The 26,698-nt window shown below is 61.8% G+C and overlaps 1 protein-coding gene across 1 annotated transcript in view; it reads left to right on the plus strand.

Annotated features, from left to right (window-relative positions):
* PLEC (plectin) overlaps positions 1–26,698 on the plus strand; it is an 80,709-nt gene that overhangs the window by 16,370 nt on the left and 37,641 nt on the right. Inside the window, exon 2 of the mRNA XM_038760674.1 lies at positions 26,305–26,366. The gene's annotated coding sequence lies outside the window, so the exon portion shown is untranslated. The remainder of the gene's footprint in view (positions 1–26,304; positions 26,367–26,698) is intronic.

The raw sequence follows: 26,698 nt of genomic DNA on the forward strand, positions 1-26,698 counted from the left end.
ACTTTCCCGGAGGATCCGGGCCCGGGGGGCTTCCTCCCGCCACCCCTGGCAACCTCCTCTTCACGGGGGCCCTGCTGGGACAGCCAGGAGCTGGCACTGCCAGGGCGGCCGGCTTTGGGGGAGCACAGAGGACTTGGGCCGGTGTGGAAGGGTACCCAGGGTGGGGGCGCGAACGGGACAGCCGGGAGAGGGCATGGCCGACGGGGCCGCCTTCGGGGGAGACTTTGACGCCTGGTTGGCAGCTGCGGCGAACGACTTCCTCGGCCTGTCCGGGGGTGGGATCGGGGTGTGTGTGGTGTGTGCGTTTGTGTGTGCGGGGGCGCGGCCCGTCCGCGGCGCCGACTTGCAGCCCGGGCACAGGTGGTAGCTATTTGGCACCTCGGGGCCGGCGGAGGGGAAGGACGCGGCGTCCCCGTTCCGCTCCTAATATGGGCTGGCGCTGAAAAGGTTAAAGAGTGCCGCCCGCCCCCCCCACCCCCGGGCCCGGTGCCAGGAATGCGGGAGAGGCCTCGAGGAGTCCATCCCGGCTCCGGCTCCGGCTCCGGGGGCGACGGGAGGGAAGGCCGAAGAGGGGAAAGAGAGACGCCCCCGTGCGGGCCTCGGCGGAGCAAGGGCTGGCCGGGGAAAGTGATGCAATTTCTGTCGGCGGGGGCCTGGGTGGGGCCCCCTCCTTCCCTCCTTCCCCCCTTTCCGCCCCCGGGGAGGCCCACTATTGGCCACCCGGCCAGGAGGGGCCGGGCCTCGGGGCGGGGCCACCGGGCGAGCCAGAGGCCCGGCCCAGGCTCAGTGCAGGGCATGTGCCTCCGTCTCCTCGGACCGACTCGGCTCGCCGCTCCCCGTCGCCCGGCCCGAGCACGCCCCGGGGCAGAGCCGGACCGCCCGCCGCCCGCCCCTTGACCCGCGCCCACCGGGCCCAGGCCCCCGGCCCTCCCCGCCGCCGCCATGGTGGCCGGCATGCTGATGCCCCTCGACCGGCTTCGCGCCATCTACGAGCTGCTCTTCCGGGAGGGCGTCATGGTGGCCAAGAAGGACCCGCGGCCCCAGAGCCTGCATCCGCAGGTGACCGGGGCCACCAACCTGCAGGTCATCCGGGTCATGGGCTCCCTCAAGTCGCGGGGCCTGGTGAGGGAGACCTTCGCCTGGCGCCACTTCTACTGGTACCTGACCAACGAAGGCATCGCCCACCTGCGCCAGTACTTGCACCTGCCGCCCGAGATCGTGCCCATGTCCCTGCAGCGCGCCCGCCGCCCCGCGCCCGCGGTGGCGCCCCCCCGCCGGGGGCCCCGGGTGCAGGCCGTGCGGGGCCCCCTGAGCTGCCCCCCGAAAGGGCCCCCGCCGGACGTGGCGGGGGGCGCCCAGGAGGAGCGGCGGGCCTACCGCCGTAAGGAGGAGGAGGTGCCCGAGCCGCAGGTGGCTCCCGCTTCTGTGGGCGCGCTGGCCCGGCCGGCCCCGGAGCCCACCCCCGCCCCAGGTCAGCGGCTGCCGTGGCGTTTCGGGGAGGGGACGGGAGCGGGCCGCCGGGACTGGGGAGAGGGGTGCGAGTCTGGGCCCGAGAGGGCGACGGGGCGGGGACCCGGGCCTGGTGGAGTGGGCGCGGAAGGTGCCAAGGTGGACCAGCGCAGAGGTTGGGGACTCGGGATGCCCGGAGGAGGCGATGGGACAGGGATGAGGAGGTGAAGGGGGAAGGACTCCGCCTCGGGCTGCCGAAGGAGGATGATAGGGGCGTTAAGGTGGGGTGCCGGGCCCCGGAGGGAGAAGCTCCCACCAGCAGGGGGCACTCTGCCTCAGCTGGTGGGGGGCGGCATCTCTGGGCCCCAGGTGTGAACTGGCACCTCTGGGCATTGGTGGCACTGCCCTCAGTCCCGCCCTCCCTCAACGCACCTGCTCCCACCCTACCTCTGGACCGGCAGCGCCCGCTCACCCTTTGGCAGTGGGCGCGGGGCTGCCCTGGGGCTGCCCGGCCCCCCTTGCCAAGGGCTGGGTACTCGGTGGTCCAGGGGGCAGGACCTTGGCACAACCGCCAGCTGAGCCCTGTGTCTTGGGTTTGGCCAGGTGAGTGCCCCGGAGGCTGCGGGGACTGGAGCAGGTCCCAGAAGTGTGGTAGAAACTCCGCGTGTGTCTGGCTGCCCCGCCCTGCCCGACTTCACCCACGCAGTCCTCTCTCCCTCGCCTCTCCGCCTCCGCCCGAGGTCCTGCGCCCTGATTGACCTGAGCCCGGTCGGGATTATTTTCCGCTTTAGGGCACCCAGTTCAGAGTGGAGCCGGGAGTCTGGTTTTGAAGAGTGTGAGCTTGAAGATTTTGCTCGCTTCTAGTTGCCCTGGCCCTGCTCCTGCCCCGCAGTTGAGATCTCAGGATGGTGGGCAGTGTTCAGACCTAATGATTGGGGGTGCCCCCGATCTCTGGAGCCCAGATGTCACGACCCCCGATCCCCGGGGGGAGGGACCTATGTTGGGTCTCAGTGTGAGTTTAGAAACCCCACGTGTCATTCCCACCCTTCCCGGGGTTCTCCACCGACAGTGTCTTGCACATAGTAAGCGCTTAATAAATGCCACCATCATCATCATCATCATTATTATTATTATGGACCCCCTGCCTCCTCTGTCCCACACGTGGCTCCCACAAACCCCGCCCCCCACCCCTCTCGAGCCTGAGGGTTGGTTGTTTTCGATGGCGACAGCAGCCTCATCAGATTTTGGCAGCAAATTCATCTGGTTTTGGCGGGAACGGTAGCTTGGCGGGGCGGGGTGGACCGGGGCTAGGGGGGAAAAGACCGGATGGTCCAGGGATTGATTGAGAGGAATAACGGGAGTCGGCACAGCTGGGGGATAGGGGGCCCATCTTGATTTTGGGGGTTTTGTTAGAGGATGTGATGGAGAGGAGAAAAGGGATGTGTTTGGGGCGTGTGCTTGGTTGGGCGATTCATAGTCAGCAAGGGAGAGGGGGCTTTTCCCCTCCCCGTCTTTCTCCTCCCCGGACCCTTGTCCCCTCACCCTCTCCTCCTTCGCAGCAGGGTCCCTTGGGACGGCTTGTGGAGCCTGACCAGGCCGGACCATCTCTGCCCTGGAACAAATTGGGGTCTGTGATGGGGAATTGAGTTTCAGCCCTCAACGCCCCCCGCTCTCTGTTCCCGAGAGGAGCGCGCAGGCTTTAGCGGCAGAAGCGCGTCCGTCCCGGGACGTCGCTGCGACCCCTTTTTCCCACCCCCCTCGCCGTCCCCAGCAGACGTGGGGGCCGAGGGCTGAGGGAGAACTGCGGGACGCTCCAGGGAGAAGGAGGCGGGTGGGGTCTCAAACTCACAGGGCACGAGGAGATCCGCTCAGCTTCTCCGGGCCAGGCTTTTTCCTTTCAACTTCCCCCTTCCTCCTCTTTCCACTCTGCTCCGGGCCCGTGCGCAGCTGGGGCTGGCCAGGCCTGGGCCGAGCACGTGGGGATGGGGTTGAGGGGGAAACGTGGGGGCAGGGGGGTCGCTGGGAGAGCGGGTCTTGGCTCCGTTCCCTTCTCTTGCCCCTCTGGCCTCTCCCAAAGCTTTGCCTGTGACTCAGCCCCGCGGCCGCCCCTGGAGCACGCTGTCGGCTCAGAGTTTCCAAAAGGAAATGAGCAGCCGGGGCTCTGGGGCTGAGTCAGGGCCTGAGACCAGCCTGGGGCATTGGCCCCAGCCTCCTGTTTCAGCAGACACACCCTGCCTGAGGCTGCCTGCCTGCAGGACATGTGCCCCCGCCCCGCAACCCACACAAGATGGCCAGCGGGGCCTGAACAGTCCCATCCAGTGGGGCTCCCCTCCCCTCTGTCCCTCTCCTGCTCCCCTCCCTCCCATCCTCTCTCTCTTCCCTCAGTCCTGGTGCCCCTCTTCCAGGCTGCAGCCCAGATGTCCCCTTCCAAGCCCTCAGTACAGTGCTCCACACACAGTAAGCACTCAGTAAATGCAATTGATTGATGAAGCAATTGATTAGAGAAGCAGCGTGGCTCAGTGGAAAGAGCCCGGGCCGGTTCGAATCCCGGCTCTGCCACTTGTCAGCTGGGTGACTTTGGGCCAGTCACTTCGCTTTTGGAGAAGCAGCGTGGCTCAGTGGAAAGAGCACGGGTTTTGGAGTCAGAGGTCATGGGTTCAAATGCCGGCTCCGCCAACTGTCAGCTGTGTGACTTTGGGCAAGTCACTTCACTTCTCTGTGCTTCAGTTACCTCATCTGTAAAACGGGGATTAAGACTGTGAGCCCCCTGTGGGACGACCCGATCACCTTGTAACCTCCCCAGCGCTTAGAACAGTGCTTTGCATGTAGTAAGTGCTTAACAAATACCATTATTATTATTCTTCTTCTCTGGGCCTCAGTTCCCTCATCTGTAAAATGGAGATTAAGACTGGGAGCCCCCCGTGGGACAACCTGATTACTTGGTAAAGTCCCCGGCGCTTAGAACAGTGCTTTGCACATAGTAAGCGCTTAATAAATGCCATCATCATCGTCATCATCAGGAAGCACGCTGGGGCACGTGAGGCATAACCACTAGAGGAGTCCTCTGGGCGGACTGGCCGTGAGGATGTTGGCGGGGGTGGGCACTGGGGTCAGCGATCCCCAGGGCCCGGCCCGAGAGGGGTTATTGGCCGGAGAGGCGCCTCTCCTGGCCTGGCCGGCCTCGGGCCTGATCTGTGGTTTGCAAGCTGCTCATCCAGCGGACGGATCTTCCCGCTCTCCGGAGAGAAAGTTGGGGGAGTGCTAGGGGCGGGGCAGGAAAGAGGGAGAGGGACGGACTGGATGGGGACCCCCCGTGGGAGACGGAAAGGAGGAGGAGGAGGAGCCCCGGTGGGGTGGAGGCCAAGGGAACCCCGGCCTGGGTGCCTGCCGTGGGTAGGGCTGGGAGGAGCAGCTGGGGAGGCAGGAGCTGCCCGGGCTGGTCAGACTCGTCCCGTGGGCCCGCGGGACTGGACGACAGGGGACTGAGCTGCCGGCAGGAAGGGCTGTGAGAAGGAGTTGGGACCGCCGCCGCTGCTTCTGCCGCCTCCGTCCCTCCCCTCCGAGGCTCAGCGGTCTTTAGGCTCTCCCGCCTGCTCCTTCCTTCATTCCCTCCCCTTCCCCTCTGCCCCCCCCCCCCCCCACGCCACCCCCGTGCTCTCCCTGCCCTTGCATCCAGAAGGCTTTCCCCACCATGTCTTGGGAGGACCGCAGATACTGCATGGAAGACTTAATCCAGCAAGGCCAAGGTAGGGGAAGGGTCCAAGGCCCCACCCATCTGTCTGCTGGGGCTGAGCCCAGTGGCTTCTGCATCTTCCTGGGCTGCTGTGGGGAAGCCCGTTATGGGCAGGGATCATCTCTCTTTATTGCTGTATTGTACTTTCCAAGCACTTAGTACGGTGCCCTGCACACAGTAAGCTCTCAGTAATAATAATGATGGCATTTGTTAAGCGCTTACTATGTGCCAAGCACTGTTCTGAGCACTGTGGGGGGATACAAGGTGATCAGGTTGTCCCACGTGGGGCTCACAGTCTTCCTTTTACAGAGGAGGGAACTGAAGCCCGGAGAAGTGAAGTGACTTGCCCAAGGTCACACAGCTGACAAGCGGCAGAGCCGGGATTAGAACCCGTGACCTCTGACTCCCAAGCCCGGGCTCTTTCCACTGAGCCACGCGAATGAATGGATGAATGAATGAATGCAGGAGGGGCTGGGGGGGGGTTTCCACTGTTGACTTGTCGTGGGAGTTTGTGGGGGTTCGCACACGGGCTGAAACCCAGAATTCTGGGTGGTCGTTCGGAGGGGAGGGAGAGGAGGGGCTTCTCAGTGGGAGGGGCCGAGGTGGGGAAAATTTGGGGTATTGAAGAATCAATCAATCAATCAATCGTATTTATTGAGCACTTACTATGTGCAGAGCACTGTACTAAGCGCTTGGGAAGTACAAATTGGCATCACATAGAGACAGTCCCTACCCAACAGTGGGCTCACAGTCTAAAAGGGGGAGACAGAGAACAGAACCAAACATACCAACAAAATAAAATAAGTAGGATAGAAATGTACAAGTAAAATAAATAAATGAATAAATAAATAGAGTAATAAATATGTACAACCATATATACATATATACAGGTGCTGTGGGGAAGGGAAGGAGGTAAGACGGGGGGATGGAGAGGGGGACGAGGGGGAGAGGAAAGAAGGGGCTCAGTCTGGGAAGGCCTCCTGGAGGAGGTGAGCTCTCAGCAGGGCCTTGAAGGGAGGAAGAGAGCTAGCTTGGCGGATGGGCAGAGGGAGGGCATTCCAGGCCCGGGGGATGACGTGGGCCGGGAGTCGATGGTGGGACAGGCGAGAGCGAGGTACGGTGAGGAGATTAGTGGTGGAGGAGCGGAGAAGAAGAAGGAGCAAGGCCCTGGGAGGACTTGTTATTAGGTTTGTCTTGCCTGGCCTCAGTCCAGAACAAAGTTGTGTGGTTGGAGTTCTATGCCCAGGAGCCCTGCCCAGCACTCTGCCCCGCCGCGGGGGCAACTGGACGGCAAGGTTGGACCCCCCTTTGGTCCCTGCTGAGTCTGAGATCCTTCCTCTATGATCCATCTCTCCTGACTGACCGAGGAGGGAAACTTGTCTCCCATCCCTCCTCCTGCGCTTCCTCTTAGTCACCCGGGGCACGGGCCCTCGTAGGATCCCCTTCCTGTTCTCCAGCAGAGCCGTGTCCCCCGATCCAGCCCCTCCCTGGGGCCGGTCTGGGTTAGGCTAGGCTCCTCCCTGGCCACGGCCCCACGGTAGGTGGCTTTGCTGGAAGAGCCTGGATCTGGCCGGTGGCGGGGGCGGGGGGAGTCCTTGGCTGCAGTTCTAATGAGATCCAAGCCGATTTCCCGGCACTCGGAGCCTGGCTGGTCCTCTGAGCAGTAACAGCGCTGTGGGCTGTCTGCCGCCTGGGAGGAGCCGCACTGCACTGCAGTGTGTGTACACGCAGGCTTGGGGGTCTGCCTGGGCGCTGGGAAAGTCTGAGCCCATCCCTTTAGGGAGAAGGCACAGTTTCCTCTCTCTTGTCCAGTCCCATTTCCTTTCACATTTGGGGACTCGCCCCCAGCCCGGACCTGTCGGAGACTGGGGTTGGACTTTGGCTTTGGGGGTGACTGGTGTTTCAGAAAGGGGTTGGGTTGTGATTGGCGAGTGGAGCTACGGAGTGCCGTCGATGAGCGGGGCATCCGGTGAACTCCCCAGTTAACACTGGCCGATCGTCTGCAGCTGACATAGCGTGGCGTCCCCGCATTCATTCAGTCGTATTTATTGAGTGCTTACTGTGTGCAGAGCCCTGTACTAAGCGCTTGGGAAGTACAAGTTGGCAACATATAGAGACGGCCCCTACCCAACAGCGGGCTCACAGTTCACATCTTTCCCCGAGCAGGGCCCTGTAGGTCCTTACTCTGCGGGAGCTCTGGGAGACGGTGAGGGGGACAGCGAGACCCTGGGAATGGTGCCCCGGCTAAACGAGCAGCTAAGTGGATTTGAGGAGGGGGCTCCTGGAGGGCTCAAGCCACCCTCGTGGCCCATTTGGCCATAGCTCCACCCTGCTGCAGCCCCCCGGACCCAATCCTGGAGACAGGGCGAGCAGATTCCCAGGAACACAGCCTCCTGGTGGGCTTCCAGCCCCTCCATCCCCCACTTCCATCCCTCTCTCAAATCCCGGCCAGCCTGGCCATGCTCCCCCGGGGTTTCCAGCCAGGAGGGTTGGGGTTGGCTCCTTCTGAGGCCCAGGGCTCTCAGTAGTGGGTTAGTGGACCCCAGGCCCGGCTGGAGCCGGGGAGGGTCACGTAAGCTCTTGGCCCGGCGAAACAGTCAGAACCCTTGCCCTCTGGAGCCAGCCCCCCACCTCCCTGGCCCTCTGGCTTACATTTCTGGGATGCGGCTAGAAAGAGTGTCTGGAGAAGGGCTTGGAGCTCTTGTGGACAGATGGATCGACAGGTGTCACTCAAGACATGCATCCAGGGAGCTATTATTAGAGGCAGGTGGTACCCTAGCCCAGGGCCCAGCCCCCTCCCAGTGAGGGCCCCTGGTGGGTTTGGATGCCCTGACTCCCGGGTGTGTCATGTTCTAACTCGGGAGGTATGACAGTGGCTGCAGGCTCTCGCTCGATATTTATAACCTGCAAATACCCCCCCCCCCCCCCACCCAACCCCCCGCCCGCAATGGACACAGGGGACGGTGCTGACATTTCACTGGAGCCCTTCGAACTGTCCCGCACGTTCAGCCCCTGCACCTCACCCTCCGCTGCCGCTCCCGGGCCCTCTCTCCTGCTCGGCCAGTGCCCGGCCCGGCCCGCCCTGCCCCCGCCCCGCTCGTCCCTTCTCCTGCCCCCACACCGGGGCCACCACCACGTCGGTCCCCAATGAAGATTGTGCCTGGTAGGTGGGGCTGGGTGGGCGTGAGGGGTCGGGGAGGGGGCTGCTGCCACCGCCACCCTTGCCCCTGCTGCTTTGGGTCCCGGAGAACCGTTGCCGGCGTCAGGCTTCGGCTTTTCTGGGTCCATCCCGGGCTCGCGGGGCTTTAATAAGCTCCTCGCCGACCGACGTCTGTCCGGCCCGCTGCGGTCTGGCCCGGCCGACCTGGTGGTCTCAGGGTGGCGGGGCCCCCTTCTCCGGTGCCTGTGGCCATCCTTCTGGGTAGCCTGCCCCTTCCCGGTGGGCTCCCCCACCTCCTGGCCCTGTGGGCACCATCTGGGTTGGCCACTGCCTAGGCTGGCCAGTTGGGGCAGGGCCTGGGCTCCTCCGTGGGTGGGGGGCGAGGGAGAGGGGCGGAGGGAGAGAGAAGCTTCCCTCTTCAAATATGATTTTGATTATCGAAGCAGCAGGGTGGAGGGGGCAGGGCTGGGCCTAGGGCACTGGGGGAGGGAAGGGCGGGGCCAGAGCTGGACACGGAGGAGGGGGCAGGGGCAGCTGGCTCTGGAGAGGGGAGGGCCTGGGGTGGATTCCATCATTTAGACTGTAAGCCCACTGTTGGGTAGGGACTGTCTCTATATGTTGCCAGCTTGTACTTCCCAAGCGCTTGGTACAGTGCTCCGCACACAGTGAGCGCTCAATAAATGCGATTGATTGGTTGATTGATCTGGGGCTGTTTGGGGAGGATCGGGGGCAACTAGCCCCTCCCGCTAGCTGGGCTGGCTGGCCCAGGACTCTTCTTTACCCAGGGTTGGGGCGGTCTTCTGCCCCCGCTGCTCCGTGGGAGTCGTGGCTGGGAGGGTCCCATCACGCACCGCCTTCGCTGGGCCTCCCTCCCTTCTCAGTGTCGGGTATCGTTGGGGTAAGGAGTGTGGGGGCTGAGCGGACAGCAGACGGGGAGGAACCTAGTGAGCCCCATCTGTGGACCATGGCCATTAATAATGATAACAGTAATAATGATGGCATTTGTTAAACACTTACTATGTGCAAAGCACTGTTCTAAGCGCTGGGGGGAATACAAGGTGATCAGGTTGTCCCACGGGGGGCTCACAGTCTTAATCCCCATTTTACAGATGAGGGGACTGAGGCTCAGAGAAGTTAGGTGACTTGCCCAATGTCACACAGCCGGGAGCCGGGATTCAAACCCATGACCTCTGACTCCAAAGCCCGGGCTCTTTCCACTGAGCCACGCCGCTTCTCGGCTTAACCCCGGCCTGGCCGTCCCCTGGCCGCCCCCGGCAGGGCACCTCTGCGCCCGGCAGGGAGGGGTTAAAGTTGTAGCTAACCTTGAGAGTCCGCTTGCAAGCTGGCTGAGGGACAGCTGAGCTGGCAGAGCAGGAGAGCGGGGAAGGAGGGGAGGGCGTGCTCAGCCCTCACAGCCCCGACCCCTAAGGGGACACCCCTGCCACCCCCCAACAGGGTGGCAGAGCTGCAGAGGAGGGGGCCAAGGAGCCTGGCAGCCGGGCAACACCTGGCCGGCCCTGTCAGGATCTGCATTGCAGGCGACTCTCAGGGCGGAGGGGGCCGGGCCTGCAGAAGAAACTTCCTCCCTCTCTTCTCTCGCTTTGCCCCTTCTCTCCCTCCTCCCCCGGCCCCCCTCCCAGGTCCCTCCCTCTCCGCCCAGCTGGGAGGGCGCCCGGCCACTCCTTGGCTCTGCCTCTCTGCGCCAGCCCTGGGGCGAGGGCTCCGGCACCATCCTGCCTGCCTGGGGCTGAGACCCCTGCCCGCTGCCCGCATCCCATGGACCTCTCTGGGAATTTCTTTCCCTCCCTGGTGGTGGTGGGGCACGCCGTCACCCTGGTGGCCGTTTGGCACTGGCGGAGGTGGCGGCGGCAGAGCCAGGAGGATGCAGGTAAGGCGTGCGGCGGCTGGGCAGAAGCCGGGCGACAACGGGGCGGGCACAGGGGGGGCGGCGCTGGAGGCGGAATCTCAGCTGGAGAGGGCGGCCTCCCTCCCCTCGCTTCCTCCTTCACTGGCTGGACTCCGTTCCCCTCCCCTCCATCCCCCTGGCTGGAGCTTAAACCCAGCCACATGTGCAGGGGTTAACCCCTCCCCTGCCAGCCCCCCTCGACGGAAGAGCTGGGGTTTGGGACGTCCCGTCAGGGAAGATGGAGTGATCACCCCGGGGGTAGTCCCCTCTGGGCCCCATCGGGCTGTCCGGCCAGCTCCCGGCCCCGGAGAGGCCTTGTGGCGGATCTGGGACTCAGGAGCGGGTCTCGGTGTGGGTGGGAGGATTCTAACCCGGGACGCAGCCGGGAGAGGATGAACCGGGGCCGCCGATGGAGGCCGATGGGGACGTGGGGCTAGACCAGACCGAGGGCGAGTCGGAGAGCAGACCGAGACCCAGTGGTCCGAGACTGTGAGCCCGCTGCTGGGTAGGGACTGTCCCTATATGTTACCAACTTGTACTTCCCAAGCGCTTAGTACAGTGCTCTGCACACAGTAAGCGCTCGATAAATACGATTGATGACGAGAGCCCGGGTAGCTAAACGAGGAAGCAGATTGAGCCGGGTTCGGTGGTAGGACAGTCAAATGGAAACAGACGGCAGTGGGGGCCTGGGGTGGGGTGGAGGAGGGATGTGTGTGTGTGTGTGTGTGTGTGTGTGTGTGTGTGTGTGTGTGTGTGTTTGTGTGTGTTTGTTTCTAGGGCAGGGAGAGTGGGCCTCAGCCTCTCAGTCCGTCCAGCTCCGCCCCACCCAGAGCAGAGCCAAGTCATTGTGACTGCAGACTGTGTGGGCCGCTACTCGAGGATGCTGAGGGCTGGGCCGGAGCGATGCTAGCTAAAAGCTGGATTTCTGGAGCTTGGGCTGGGAGCCTTGGTGAGGACAGGAGCCAGGCCCCTGGCTGCCCCGGGCCTCGGGCGGCCGGAGGGGGCCCCGCCGGTCACCCCTGTTGTGTCTGGGTTGGGGACCGGGAGGGACGGAGATGCCATCCAGGCTATTTACCCCACCCTCAGTCCCGCAGCACGTATGTCCATACCTGTAATTTAATGTCCGTCTAAAACGAAAGCTCCTTATAGTCAGGGAATATGTCTAGCAACTTGTACTCTCCCACAGTAGGCGCTCAATAAATATCATTGATTGATTGATTGATTGGTTGTTTGGACTTCTGGCCCAGGCAGAGTTAAGAGGCTCTTCTAACTCTCCCTTTGCCTGTCCCCCTGGGGATGGGTGTGGCCTGGGGCTTCCTGCAGAAGGTGCCAGTTCCTTCTGCCCTTCCTGACTTCCTACCGGCTGGCACGGGGGGTGGGATGGCTCAGTGGTGTCTTCCTAGCCCCCCTTCCCGTCCTTCCGACCTCCCCGCCCCGACAGCCCACTGTTGGGTAGGGACCGTCTCTATATGTTGCCAACTTGTACTTCCCAAGCGCTTCGTACAGTGCTCTGCACACAGTAAGCGCTCAATAAATACGATTGATTGATTGATTGACAGCTGTGCCACTGGGGGCACAGATGCCGTCCTGGCTGGGCCCCAGGCTTCCCATCCCCTCCTTTGGCCCAGGCGGGGCAGGCACTGCCATGATTGATTGGCTCCTTCCCTCTTTCCCAAAGTCACCCTGGGCGGGTCTTGCCAAGAAGGTACCAGGCCCACCTTCCCAGGAACGGAGGATTGGGTTTCAGGCGAGAGCCACCCGATTGGCAAGTCAGGTTATTTGGGGACAGCCGACTGCGAGGAGAAGGGCAGGGCCCACGCCAGGGCCAGCCTCTTCCCCAGGAAAGGCCGGGCTTCCTCCCAGGGGCCGGGCGAGGGGCGGGGGGACGGTGCCAGGGGAGAGTCCTGGCTCGGGGTTGCAGGATCTGGATAATCCCCGTTAGAGCTGGGGATGGTGGCGGGAGGCCGATGACTCCTGGTGCAGGCGGGTGGGACTGGGAGCCAGAAGAGGTGTTGATTTTTGTCAGTGGGGGAAGCTACAGATCCCCTTTTTTATCCCCTGCATCCGGGGCTGCCCAGAGGGGCTGGGGTCTTCTCCCCCTCCTCTCCCGTCCCTTCTGTCCTTTCCCCTCCCTTCCCTGCCTCATTCTGTCCCTCCCATTCCCACCTTCCAGCTGTTATCAGCTGCTGCCTTTCCCCTGCCCGCCTAGCTCTTCATCCACTCAAAATGAAGACTGTTTTGTCCCTTCATTGTCTTGGCCCTGCCTCAGTGTCTGTGACCTGCTGCCTTCCTTTGCCGTCGGGGCAGGGCGGTGCCCCCTTTGGGGATAGGGAAAGGGCCTGGGCAAAGTCAGTGGGTGGTGAGAAGCAGCATAGCCCTGCGGATAGAGCCTGCGTCTGGGAGTCCGAAGGACGTGGCTTCTAGTCCCGGCTCCACCACTTGTCTGCTGTGTGACTTTAGGCAAGTCACTTAACTTCCCTGTGCCTCAGTTACCTCGTCTGTAAAGTGGGGATTAAGACTGTGAGCCCCACGTGGGACACGGACTGTGCCAACCTAGTTTGTATCTATCCCAGCGTTTAGTACGGTCCCTGGCACATAGTAAGCACATAACAAATACCGTGAAAAAGGTCGGAAGGGGGGGGAAATGTGCCCACCCTTCCCTTTCAGGGATGCCCCGGCTCCCCCTCCCCTGTGGTCGGGGCCTCGGACTAGGTCCGGGAAGTGGAATACTCTCTGGGAAGCGCCCGTGTGAAGCAGAGAGTAGTCTCAGAAGGGGTTGGGGGTGGGGTGGGATTGTCAGCCGTGTGACTTTGGGCAAGTCACTTAACTTCTCTGTGCCTCAGTTCCCTCATCTGTAAAATGGGGATGAAGACTGTGAGCCCCCCGTGGGACAACCTGATCTCCTTGTATCCTCCTCAGCGCTTAGAACAGTGCCTTGTACGTAGTAAGCGCTTAATAAATGTCATCATTATTATTATTGTTATTATCATCCCTCAAGGGTCCCCGTGAGGGAATACACAGTAGGATGCGTGACTCAGCTGCTGTTGGGCCTGCCCGGAACTGGAGTGGGAGATTCCATCTCTGGCTTGCGGTTTTACTTTTCGTAGAAATTATCCCAAGTGGTAAAGGCACAACCCAGATTTCCTCCTACCACCCTCCTCGTCCCCCCCACCCCACCGCGACACCCTTCCTCGCGGGCCCCCACCCCTGCCTCTACCCTTCCCCTCCAGCTCCGGCTCTCCCCTACTCGTTACTTCTATCTCCATCCTCTCCGACCCTGCCTTTTTCTGGAGTTTTTCCATCTCCCCCCTCAGGCGTTGCTCCCCTTCCCTCCCCTCCTCTTGTCCAGATGCCCCGTCTTACCCCCCTGCCTGGGCCTTGTGGTTTCCCTGAAATTAGCATGAAGTGAGCTAGACTGGGGCTCAGCCGCCGCTGCTGTTATCCCTCTCATGCCCGTAGGGTGTGGCCACCAGCTGTCTTCATAGTCTGGGCAGAGCAGAAAACCAACCATCCCCTTTCCTGCCCCCCAGCTCGCTCCCCCCACGCCTGTCATCCTGCTCCCAAATACGCGTCGCCTCCCCCTCCGTGGACTGGAATCCCTTCACCCCCTTCCTGCCCGTAGAGTTCCCAGATGGGCGCTTCTTCTTTATTACCCTTGGCGCTCCCCCCACGAAGGTGCCCAGAGGGCAGGGCCGGGCCCAGAGGCTTGAAAGACTGAGGTCCAAGGTCCCCAAGAGGAGGGTGGCTCTCCCCACCAGCGTAACTTCTCCATGACTGAATGTGGGGACCTGCATTCCCGGCTGCTTCCCTGCACCTCACTGGCTTCTCGGGCTCCTCTGGACAGCCCTGCCAGTTGAGGGGATGGGGGGAACCCCAGTCCATAGACTGTGGTCTCTCTCTCTCTCTCTCTCCCCCCAACTCACCCCTTCCGTCTTTTCCCCACTCCCGTTGAGCCCGAGACCCTTGGCCGCTGCCAGTCCGGGGGACCCTGCAGCTGCGGGATGGGGCGGGTGAGGGCCGTCCGGGCACGGGGCCAGTGGCTGGGCCTTGGCCGTCAGCCATGGCGCCTGGCTGCAGCCCATGTGCAGCCCGGGGTGGGGGCCCTCCCAGATGCATTGTCTGTGTCCCGGAGCGCGGGCAGAGAATGGTGGCCCGGAGTTTCTCGGGCAGCGGGGTGTCCCCTCCCCACTCCGCCCCTCCCGCCCCCCGGGGACTCCCCTTGCTGGGAAGCCCTGGGTGGGGCAGGGCCGGAGAAGTCGCCGAGTTCCCAGGCCAGGCGCCGGCGGTTGGAATTCCCACAGGACTGGAGCTTTGTTCTCCGTGTGGGTGGCTGGGGCTGGCAGGGGCGGGCTGGGCCGGACGGGGTGAGGGAGATGGCCGGAGGGCAGCGTAGGGGGAGCCGTCCCCGACCGGGGCCACGTGCTCCTGACGGGTGGGGTGGATGTCATGCCTCCGCAGCAGGCCTCTGGAGCAGGGCCCCTCTAGGCCCTGCACGTGTGTCCCGTGTGGCCTGGCAGGAACAGCCCTTCCCGCCCACTGTCCTTCCCTTCCTCCCCCTCTTTTTCCATCCCAACAACCCCCCTTCTCCTCCCTTTCCACTCTCCTCCCCCTCCCTCGCTCTTTCCCGTCCTCCCCACCCCTCCTCTTCCTTCCCTCCCCCCGTCCCACCCTGCCCGTGCCCTCTTGCCCGTTTGGCGGGTTGGGGCGTTTCCCCTCCCGGGCAGGAGCCCAGGTTTGTGAGCTTTGATCCGGAGGCCGGATCCGGGGCCAGAGAGCCACCGGGCAGGTGACCCGAGGAGCTCCCGGGGTGCGAGGCTCAGAGCAGGGGCCGGCAAGGATGGGGTGTCTCGGGGCCCCGGCTCGTCTGGTCCGGGCAGTTTGCTAGCAGCGCCCGGCTGGGAGGGCGGGGAGAAACGGGGAGGGTGGAGAGGAGGAGGAGGAGGATGTGGTGAGCAGGAACAGGACTGGCCCTGAACACACATACACACAGCACGGAGGAGGCCCCGGCGCAGCGCGACGTGGAGCGTCGGTCCCCGGGCCCAAACAGGAGGGGCAGGCCGAGCCATGGCTGGGGCCCAGGCCCCTTGGGCGGGCGTCTCGGGCTATCACAGCTTCAAGAGGGACATCTTGTTGGAACGATCGGGCTGGCTGGACGGTGGCTCCGAGCAGGACAGGAAGGGCTACTTGTACCGACAGCTGTGTTGTGTAGGTGGGTGTCTACCGGGAGGAGGGGTCCGGGAGGTGGGGCTGGGGGTGAGGGGCGGGCCCCGGGAGGGGGCAGGGCCTTTGGAACCGGGCACGGCCTCCGGAACCGGGCACACCCGCCCCGGGCAGGGTGGGGAGCTGGGGGACCATTTGGTTGGGACGGTGTTCTTGTGGCTTCCTTCTTGCCCAGCCTGTTGGCTACTGGTCTCCCGATCCACAGCGCAGAAGGAGTTAAAAAGGAGACAAGCTGGGTGGATGGCACTGGAGAGCTCCATCTGTTCCCAGCCGCATCCCTCCTCTGTTGTCCTTGGGGACCTCCTCTCCTGGAAAACAAACTTGGTCCAGTGACTGATTTCTGTCCCCTCGGCGGAGACCCCACCGTCTCCGGCCTGCCCCACTCCGCCCCGGTTCATGCTCAGCCTGCTGGGCCTGCGTCCCGGCTGTTACCGGGACACCGGGGGTTTTGTGGGGAAATGGCAGTGAGGAGACCGGGGCCTCCCAGCTGAGCCCGAACCTGGAGGACCCGAACCGGGCCGAGAATGGGAGATCGTGGGGAAGGGGCCGAGCCGGGGGAAGATTTGGGGGGCCGTGGGGGGGTCTGAGGGCCGGCCAGGTAGATTGAGGAGACTTCTTCAGCGTGAGCAGTGAGCTTGGGGGACAGTGGGTAACTCCTGAGGTAGGGGAGCCATGGGCTGCACTGTGAGTGTCCAGTAAATATTTGTCAATCGCTCCCTCTGGTTCTTGAAGCCAGAAAAGGTACGTTGCCCGCCGCCCTCGTCCGAGGTGAACAGGCCTAGGAGCTCCAATCTCTCCCATAGGGTCTGTCTGCGAGGTTCTGGTCTTCTCCTCACTCTACCTCGGTTTCCCCAGGCCCCGAGCGGAGCTACTAGGGTCAACAGGACTCTGAGCTCTGGCGCAGGACTGACCTGCAAATGAAATTGCCCCTCCCCTCTCTCCTAATCCCCACGAGGGTCTGAGAATCAAGGAGTCCCCAACCGTGGAAACCAGCCCGGGTCCACTCCAGACGTTTCTTCCCAGTCTCAGGCGTCCCATCCCGGAGAGGCCCCTCTGAAACAGAGGACTCTGGGTTGGATCCCGAGACTCCATCATTGGACTGGGATCTAAGCGGGAACCGAGGCTTCTGGGATCTGTCCCATCCCCCTTCCCGTAACACTGTCTCCCTCCCTCCCTTCTCCCACCCGCCCCTGCTTCCTGTTGGGTTCTGGGGCTGGGGGCGGCTGGGGCAGTAACGGCAGGGATATGAGGGCTGGAGAAGGGAAAGGTCATCTTTGTCCTTATTCAAAGCCCCAAGTCCGGGCCTGTCTGTGCGCCGCGCTTGGCTGTTCCCTTTGATTCCCAGCCACCCACCCTGACCCTCCCCTTCTTCTAAGGAAGGAATAGTTTTACTAGGGTTAATGAACCAGCTGGTATAATTGTATCCAAATCTTCAGGGGAACCTCTTCTCACGAAGCCAGGCGGCCGGCGGGGCCCGGCCCCTGGGACGTAGGGGATAAAGTACGGCCCTGGGAGTTAGGCTGTTCTAATCCCGGCTTTGCCACTTGTCTGCTGTGTGACCTTGGGCAAGTCAGGTCATTCTCTGTGCCTCAGTTACCACCTCTGTAAAATGGGGATCGAAGCCGTGAGCCCCACGTGGGACAGGGACCGTATCCATCCCTATTTGCTTGGGTTCGACCCCAGTGCATTGTACGGTGCCTGCGCACAGTAAGCACTTAACAAATACCGTAATTATGATTATCAATTACATGATAATATAAGAAAGCAAAGAAAGCAAGCAGAGGAGGGGTGTGGCTGGGAACAGATGGAGCTCTCCAGCCATCCACCCACCTCGCCCCCTTTAACTCCTTCTCTCTATATTAATGTATAATATTAATTATATATAATGTATTATATGATAATATAATTATTATCATTATCACTGTGGTGGTTTCTGGAGCACGAGAGTTCACATGGCCATAAGAGGGACCATTCGGGGGTCTAGCGCAGAATGGGCGGCCGAGGGAGGATATAATAATAATAATGACAGCATTTGTTAAGCACTTACTATGTGCAAAGCACTGTTCTAAGCGCTGGGGGGGATACAGTGTGATCAAGTTGTCCCACGTGGGGCTCACAGTCTTAATCCCCATTATTACAGATGAGGTAACTGAGGCTCAGAGAAGTTAAGTGACTTGCCCAAGGTCACACAGCAGACTTGTGGTGGAGCCGGATACGGAGGAGTCTCCCTCCCCGGCTGTGACGGATGATTTCTCCCATCTGCAGTCGGCTATTGCCCGGCCGGGGTGGGAAGCAGAGACCTTAACCTGGGGTGGAGGCCTCCAGCCGCCCAAGACGGGTGGGGAGAGGGGGAAGCGGATGAGCCGCTCCAGGGCTAATTTACCGCCTTTTGGGCCTGTGAGGAACTTCTGCCTCGGCTGCCAACGCTGGTCTGGACCTGCATCTTTCCCCGGATCTGGAGCTCCCAGAAGGTGGGAAGAGGAGAAGGAGATTGTGCAGGGACTCCTCTCCCTCTCACCCAGACTGCAGCCGTTGCTTCTAGAAGTGGAATGGGATGAGCCCACTGTTGGGTAGGGACTGTCTCTATATGTCGCCAATTTGTACTTCCCAAGCGCTTAGTACAGTGCTCTGCACACAGTAAGTGCTCAATAAATACGATTGATGATGATGATGAGGCCTGAGGTGGGCCGGGGCCTGGGCCAGCCCAACCTGGGGCCTCAGTGACCCAGGGGGCAGGGCTGGGGAGTGCATTGATCCCAGAACCGGCTTGGGATCACAGGGCTGGGGTGAGAGAGTGTGGATTGTGTCCCGTTCCCGGTTGGACAGTGTCCTCTCCCCCACCAGTATTGAAGGGCAGCAGAGGTGTCTAGGATTCAGCGGGAATCCCTGAGGGTTCAGGGCTTCTGGGAGGTGGATGATGTGCTCATTCTCAGTGTAGCAGGCATTCATTCATTCATTCAATCGTATTTATTGTGTGCAGAGCACTGTACTAAGTGCTTGGGAAGTCCAAGCTGGCAACATATAGAGACGGTCCCTACCCAACGGTGGGCTCACAGTCTAGAAGTGGCTGATGTCCGTCGGAGAAGCAGCGTGGCTCAGAGGCTTGGGAGTCAGAGGTCGTGGGTTCTAATCTTGGCTCCGCCACCTGTCCGCTGTGTGACTTTGGGCAAGGCACTTCACTTCTCTGGGCCTCATTCCCTCATCTGGAAAATGGGGGTGAAGACTGTGAGCCCCATGTGGGACAGCCTGATGACCTTGTGTCCCCCCTGTACTTAGAACAGTGCTTGGCACGTAGTAAGCGCTTAACAAATGCTATTATTATTATTTTTAGCCCCTTCTTGGGGGCAGAGCGGGTTCCGGGGTGTCTCAGGTGGTGCCGGGAGAGGCCCCTTCCCTTCCCTTCCCTTCCCTTCCCTTCCCTTCCCTTCCCTTCCCTTCCCTTCCCTTGCACCCGTCCTTCTCCGGCACCACTCTGGGCCTGGACCCAGCCAGGGCAAGTTTAAGTGGGGAGGGTTTTAGTCAAGTCAAGTTTTAGACTGTGAGCCCACTGTTGGGTAGGGACTGTCTCTATATGTTGCCAACTTGTACTTCCCAAGCGCTTAGTACAGTGCTCTGCACACTGTTAGCGCTCAATAAATACGATTGATGATGATGATTGATGATGAGGGGCTGGGGAGTGTGGAGCCCAAGGGGGTGGGGGTGGGCCCAGCTGCCCACTCCCTAGACCCTGGCGCCCCCTTCTGGCTGATGCGGGAACAGTAAGGAGCCACCCCTCTCCCGGGCTGCATCCTGGAGGCCAGCTGGGAGGAGGCATCCCAGTTGGGGTGGGCTGGGCCCCTGGGGTGAGGCTGGGACCCGTGCGTCACCCAGATGGATCTCATCACTGCGGATGTACCAGAGGGTGGAAAATGTTGGTGGTTTTGGAGCAGCTGCATTCTTGACTGTGGCTGGCCCCTAGAGGGGAGGGATAGCGGTTGGGTGGCAGGGAGGGGAGTGACGCAGAGGGACAGTTGGCATGTCCGGCGGGCTGACTGGTGAGCGAGGCTCCCAGGCCCAGCCGCGTGGCCTCTAGGGAGTTCCAGATGACCCTCGACCTCTTGGGGCTCCGTGCTGGACCCCCCCACCTCATTCCTGGGGCAGGGCCGTGCTCTCCTTTTGTCCTTTGCCCCCACATCTCCCTGGACAGAGCCCCACCCAGAAAACTAATACTGGTGGGGGGCAGGCCCAGGCCCCCTCCTCCTCCCAGCCACCCTCAGGTGTGGTTTCCTTCCCTTCTGACTCACGGGTGCTTCCCACCGACCCCTCTCCGGCGTTCCCTCCATGGACTCTGACTCACAGAGCTGTGCCGATCCCCCCCGCACCCCCCCTTCCCCTGCCCCTTGTCCAGGGCCTCTCTGACTCACAGGCGTCCCCTCCTTCCCAGCCAGCGGAGCCCTGTGGAGTTCGGCACTCTGGAGTTCAGTGAGCTGTGAGTTTTGAGCTGTATCTGTGTGGCGTGTGGGTCGGCCTCTTTCAGGCTGGGCACAACTGGTCCGTGTCACCGGCACTAGGGATCCAGGCTGGCCAAACTGTTCCCGTGCCCCACTCCCGCGGTGGCCTCCTTCTGCCCCAGACTCTCTTGTGGGGCTTAGACGCCCTGGGAGGAGGTAGTGAGGCGGATCTCCTGCCCTCTGGAACCCCCCACTCCCCCATCCTCTCCTGCCTGGCTGCCTGGCTACCTGCCTGCTGTGCTGGGGGTTGGGCGTATCCCCGGTGCCAGGATGATTCAACTGCCAGCTATGCAGCACAGGCCGGCACAGCAGCGCACGGGAGCCCAGCCTCAGTTGGGCCCTGCCTCCGGGGCAAGATCCGGGTACTTTGGGGCACCCGGGAGCCCGGGGACGGGTAATCACTGGGACAAGGAGCCCCTGCCCTAGACCCACTGGGTGGGGAGGGTCCAAACCCCACCCCCAGGCCTCCCCCGGCCTTGGTTTCTTTCTGGGGTTCCTGAAGCAGTAGTAGCAGTGGTAGTAGGATTATTTTTTCTTATGGGCTTACTGCGTGCGGAGCACCGTACTAAGCACTGGGAAGGAATACAGAAGTGGGAATTAGACCCTGATAGGGCTCACCACCCTGCCCTGCTTTCCCAGGTCCTCGCTCAGCAGGACCCTTAATTATAAGGTGGGGATGCAACACCCGTTCTCCCTCCCCACTAGACTGGGAACCCCATGTGGGAAAGGGATTGGGTCTGGCCTAATTACTTTGGATCTACCTCAGTTCTTAATATAACATTTATAGCAAGTAATGATTATTATGAGATTCCCATCAGCTAGGACACTGGCCAGTGTCAGGGGGATGGTGGGGTAAACTGCTTCCTGGGGCTTTAGGGGGGCACTTAGTCCCCGATGTCCCTAGGCACATAACTGGGGGGGGGGGGGGGGGCTTTGTGGGGGATGGGGCTGCTTTAAAAACTGGGAGAGGAATTTGGGCTTAATGGACCAGGGGATTGGGCTTGGGGCGGTGGCAGAGAGATGACCACAGTAGAACCGTCCTGCACAGATGCTGAGAAACAGCGTGGCCTAATGGGCAGAGCACGGGCCTACTTCTAATCCTGCCTCCTCCCCTTGTCTTCTGTGTGACCTTAGGCTAATCATTTCACTTCTCTCTGCCTCAGTTGCCTCATCTGTAGAATGGGGATTAAGACTGTGAGCCTCACGTGGGACATGGACTGAATCCACCCTGATTTGCTTGTATGTACCCCAGCGCTTAGTAAAGATCCTGGAACGTAGTAAGCACTCAACAAATACGATTTTTTTTCTTTTAAATCTGAGGTGAGGGAAGCAGGGGGCCGGGGCTGGGATCGAACGGATCCTGGAACAGAAAGAAAGAAAGGCAGTTTGGGGACGAGAGGGCAGGATCCTATGGGGAAGAGGTAGGAGGCGAGGCAAGCGGCCTCCTGTCCTGTCCTGTCCTCTGTGGGCTCAGATTAGAGCTGAGGGTCTCAAGAGAACCACCATCCCTATCCTTCAAGTAACTTGCCTCCCCACCCAACCTGCCATCTTCGGGGAAATTTCAGGTCTTCTTCTCTGGAGACGTTTAGCATCAAGATAGCAGTTGATAGAAGCTGTACCTAAAACAGGCGGAGCCGCAAGAATATGGCGATGATGGTCTTGATGGAGGCGGCAGTGGCCAGAGCAAGTCTTTGCGAATCCTTGGTCCAGAGGGGCCAGTGGCCGCAGGCTCCGGCCTGAGCTCTTTGAGGGAGGGATGGTGCTGCGTTCCAAGTCCCAGAGTCCCAGGACTCTGACTGAAATCATCTCCCGCTTCCAACACCCAGGATGCCCGGAGGACGGGATGATTTCATCTGGTTCTAATGGGGAAGGAGCTTGGGAGCAGGTGGCCTGGGGAAAGAGCTCCGGTCTGGAAGCCAGAGGACCCAGACTCGAGTTATCTGTCTCTCCCTTCTAGACTGTGAGCCCGTTGTTGGGTAGGGACCGTCTCTATATGTTGCCAACTTGGACTTCCCAAGCGTTTAGTGCAAGCGCTCGATAAATACGACTGAATGAATGAATGAGTGAATGAATGCCACCCGCCTGCCGAGTGATCGCGACCAAGGCCCTTCATCTCTCTGCACCTCAGTTTCTTCATCTGCCAAATGGGGATCATAATACCCGCCTTTCTTACGGGCCTCACAGAGTTGTTGTGAGGGGAAATAGCTAAGTAAGGTGAGAGCGTTTGGAAATAAAAGTGTTATAGGAAATCAAGGAAGGATGGTGAGGAGGCATATCTAAGTAGCAGTGAGTCTCCCCACATCTTAAGGACTCCAGAGCAGAGTGGGGAGGAAGGGGGTTCCACGTCACAGCCTGGGCCCCAGCGGGCCACAGAGACCCCGAGAAGCAAGAAGAGAGATGGATGGAGCTGCCGATATTGGGGTCTCTTTAGCAGACCGTGCTTTTGGTGCGGTATTAATCTCTGTCCAGATTCCCCTGGAGTTTTCCAGGGAGATTCTTGGCATTGCCTGCACCTGGGACCTGAGGCCCGGGGAAATGAGGCTTTGAACATCCGAGAGTCGTCCTGAACGGTGACCTCGGTGACCGATCTCCGATCTGACCCAGGGTCCTGCCGCTCTGAGGGGCTCCGGCCCTCACTTTGCTGTTGGATGTGGTTGGAGGGGGGGATGACTGTGACTGGAACCCTCTCCCTCTCAACCTCGCCCCCGATTCCGGCCCGCCGAAGGGCGACGGCCGGGCTGCCCCACCCTGAATGCGCTGGGCTCGTCTGCCCGGCGGGGGAAGCGAGGAAACAGTTAAGTTTGGGCTGCGGCTTGGTGTGGCAGTCAAGGTTAGGAAACCATCCGGTGGTTTCCTGTTTCTGGCAAGCCGAGCGCGCGGCGAAGGCCCAGTGTGCAGCGTGCAGTGTGCCGGAGCGCAAACAGCGGCCCAGCTTCAAGCTCCGCCCCAGCGTGCTCTGGACACACCTAGCACAGGGAGCGGCCCCCACACCTCCTGTGGGGCATGCTGGAGGGCGGGCGGGCGGGAGGGAGGGGAGGCGGGGCTACTGTACCCGACAGGGCAGGGCAGGGCAGGCCCAGGGACAGCAGAGAGTGGAGGGCAGAGCCAGCCAGCAAAACTGCCGAGCTCTGGAACCGGAGCGGGCGGAGGAAGTACTCCTGCCACCACCGCCACTGCCTCAGCCCAGCCCAGCCAGGCCCCCGCTCCCCAAGGTCCTTCTGCTCGAGGGAGGAAGTGACCGTTGGAGCCGAGAGTGGGCACACGGGCCAAGGTGTGAGCGCCCCAGGAGTAGAGGACGTTAGCGCGACCAGGAGTCCGTCCCGGGCCCAGCCCCGGCGAGAGCCATGTCCCGGCAGAGGTTGCGGAGCCGGGAGCCCGAGCCCCCTTTGCAGAACAGGACCAACTCCGAGGACAACCTCTACCTGGCCGTGCTCAGGGCCTCAGAGGGCAAGAAAGGTAGTGGGCATCGGGCCGGGCAGGATGGCGGCAGGGAGCTGCTTGCGGTCTCCATTGCTTCCTGTTGGGGAGGGGCAGGGAGCTTGGGGATGCCCCCGTAGGTGGGGTCGGAGGATACTCCGGGGGGGTTGGGGGAGAGCAGAGACTGACGGGGAGGGGCTGGGATGGGAGACGCGGGCATCAGCACGGATCTGTCGGGGGCCGTTGGGTTTCGAGGGGGCCGTCAGCAGAGGGGGGCGGCTCTCTGGCTGTGGAGGTTGATCTGGGGCTGGGGAGGGGTCAGCGGCTCTGTCACTGGGTCGCTTTGCTGCCTGGGCAGAGTCTGCAATGGCACTGCACTCTGGGATGGTGGCGGGGAAGGGTCCGGGGGTGGTCTCGGCCTCAGCCATTCCGTGACTTGAGGAAATCGGGATTCTGAGTCCTCTCCGGGATCAGGGGGCAGGGGCGGGGGCTGCAGAGCTTGGAGGGAGGAGGGTAAGGGGGTGGGGGCATGGGAAGAGAGACCCTCGGGGATGCCTTTGCCCTTTTCACGGAGCCCCGTCCCTCTGCGGTTGGGGCAGGGGGCATCAGGAAAGGGGGTGTAAGCCCAGGAGGGAGTTGGGGAAAGAAAGCCACACTCTGCCCGGCAGGCCAGGTGGGATATGGGGCAGCTGGGCCCAAGTCCAACAGGTGCCAATTGGGGGGACAGTGCTGTGGTTTGGATGGGGGTCCTGGGAGGGGAGCAGGGCACCCCTAGGGAAGAAGGGAGGGGGCGTGAAGGAGCCTGCTTTGGGCAGATGGGAGCATTGGCTTCACCATTAGCCACGGACAGACCAGTTGCCTTCTCATTCTCCTTGTCCCTGCCTCCTCCCTCTTGCCCCTCTCTTCTCTCTCTCTGCCTTCTAATTCTACCTCCCTCCAGGTCAGGATGTGGGGACTCCCGGGTTCCCCTCGTTTTCCCTCAGGAAGGCTTAGGAAGGCTCTCTGCTTGGGCTCTGGGAAAGATTGGGTGTGTATGTGCGGGGTGGGGGGGAGAGAGAGAGAGAGAGAGAGAGAGTGTGTGTGTGTGTGTGTGTGTGTGTGTGTGTGTGTGTGTGTGGTGTGCTGTGAGGGGCACCCCTCAGGGGAGCCGGAGGCGGGGTCTGACTCCCTGTTGGGTGGCAGAGACCCTGTCTGATGACCCTGACCCTTCTGGGGAATGTGGGTGGGGAGGGGGAGACGCCTTAGAGAGGAATGAGGCTCTTTCTACCCTGCTCCAGTCCCTTGCCTCCCCCCGCCCCAGCCTTCCCATAAGGCTTAAGTAACAGGCGCTCCTCTCCTCTCCTTACTCTTGCCATTTTCACCCCCTTTTACCTCCTTACCCCCTCCCCTCAACCCCATCTTCCTCTGTCTCCTGCCCTCCCCTCCAACACACCTCCCCTCCCATCTCCCCCGCTGGTGAGGCTGGACACTGTCCTCTTCCTGGGCACAGAGCATGTTGGGAGTTGGGAGCAGCGGGATCGGCCACTCTTCTCCCTGTTTTCCAGCTGAGAGAGCAGACACTGAGGCAGGCTCAGCTCAGGGGCCATTCCGCCCCACCGGACGAGGGTCAGTCAGCGGCAGAGTCCCCGGCTCAGGCGCTGGGGGAGACCCAGGCCGGGCGGGCTCCCTGGCTCTGCCCCTGCCAGAGGTGGCTGGAGGGGCCTCTGTCTCCAGTGGGGAAGAGGGTGCCTGGGTGTGGTGGGGGCTGCGTCTGCTGTGGGGGCGGGGGCGGGCTGAGACTCGCTCCCCGGGCCCTGGGCGCGGCTGCCGCCCGGGGCCCAGACATGTGCGTTCCCGTCCCGGGGAGCACAATGAGGGAATTGAGAGAAGGGCACGTTGGCCGCCGCCGCCCCCCCTCGTTCCAGCTCCGTTTCCTGGGGAATCCCGGCCTGGCAGCCCGGGCACGGAGGGGCAGGAGTCGCTGCTCTCAGTTGCCAGGGCCCCATCTTAGCGGACAGCATCTCCCCTGGTGCTCGGGCCCAGGGCCCCGAGACCCACGGGCTCCAAGACCTGGTTTCCGGGCAATCCTGCCCATTGGCCCTCGGTCAGCTTCTCCCATGCCCCCTGTTCGAACAGGGGCTGGGAAGGAGGCAGGCCCGGGAAGCTCCAGGTGGGAACGTTTCCTGGCAGGCTTCCCTGCTGGAGCCGGCTGGAGCCCCAAATTACAGGGCACAGCTTGGTGGGGGTGGCTGGCCATTCTGCCAAGATCCCGGAGGCAGTGGGGGCTGGGGCAGGGACTGATAGGGGCATCCCCTCCCCGCCCCTTTCCCTGGGCCAGGCCTGCCTCGGGTGAACCCCCAGCCCCCGCTTCCAATGCTGAGGTTAGAGAACCCTGCCCTCGCCGCCACGCAATCCTTCGTCCCTGGTCCTCTCGTCACTGAGCCGGCCTAAGAAGAGAGAGAAGAGGGGACGTAGAGACTGGGATACTGCTTTTCGCTTGTGACGTTAATAATTGTGATATTTGCCAAGTGTTTACTATGTGCCAAGCACTGTACTCCGGGGAAGATACAGTGCAGTCAGATCAGACACAGCTCCCGTCCCGTGACTGGATTCACTGGACATGATTGGGGGCGGGAGAGGCTGGCACGAGATTTGGGTTGAGTTAGCACCAGGGGTTTGGCCCATTGCTGTCCGTGACCTGGCCTGCCCCGCTCCCTACTGCTCCCCCCTTCCCCAACCACCCCTCGTCCCCGAAGATAACACATTTCCTGCGCCGCCCGCAGTGCCTCGGTGACTCAGCTGGCAGCTCCCCGGTCTCCCCCTCCCGACAACCCGGACTTTGCTGCAACTGCTCCCGGTGCTGGGAGCCCCTCGGGCCTGTACCCCCTGCTGCCCCAAAGGACGATGAGACGGTTCCCTCGGGCCTAACGTTGTGCTCTCTCCCTGACAGACGAGCGGGATCGGGTGCAGAAGAAGACCTTCACCAAGTGGGTCAACAAACACCTCATCAAGGTGAGACGACGGGCCTCGGCCAGGGAGGAGGGGCCCCGGCTCAGGAAGGGTAGAAGCGAGCCTTCTGTTCTTGCCCCCACCAAGCAGTGTTCTTGGCATGGGATGGGGCTCTTTCCCAATCAGCGGTCCCCGTCTTTATTGACTAAGGACCCTTATTGAATGCTTTCTGGGCACAGCACTCTACTAATCGCTTGGGAGAGTACCGGGGAATACCATAGCGTCCAGTAGACACAATTCCCTGCCTTCAAGAAGCTTCCAGTCTAGCGGTCCTCTTCTGCCGAGCTAGTGGAGAGAGATGGAGCAGGGCATTCTGAGTCCGCCACCCCCCCGCT

The sequence above is a fragment of the Tachyglossus aculeatus genome, chromosome 18, assembly GCF_015852505.1.
Source record: "Tachyglossus aculeatus isolate mTacAcu1 chromosome 18, mTacAcu1.pri, whole genome shotgun sequence".
Lineage (NCBI taxonomy): Eukaryota > Metazoa > Chordata > Mammalia > Monotremata > Tachyglossidae > Tachyglossus > Tachyglossus aculeatus.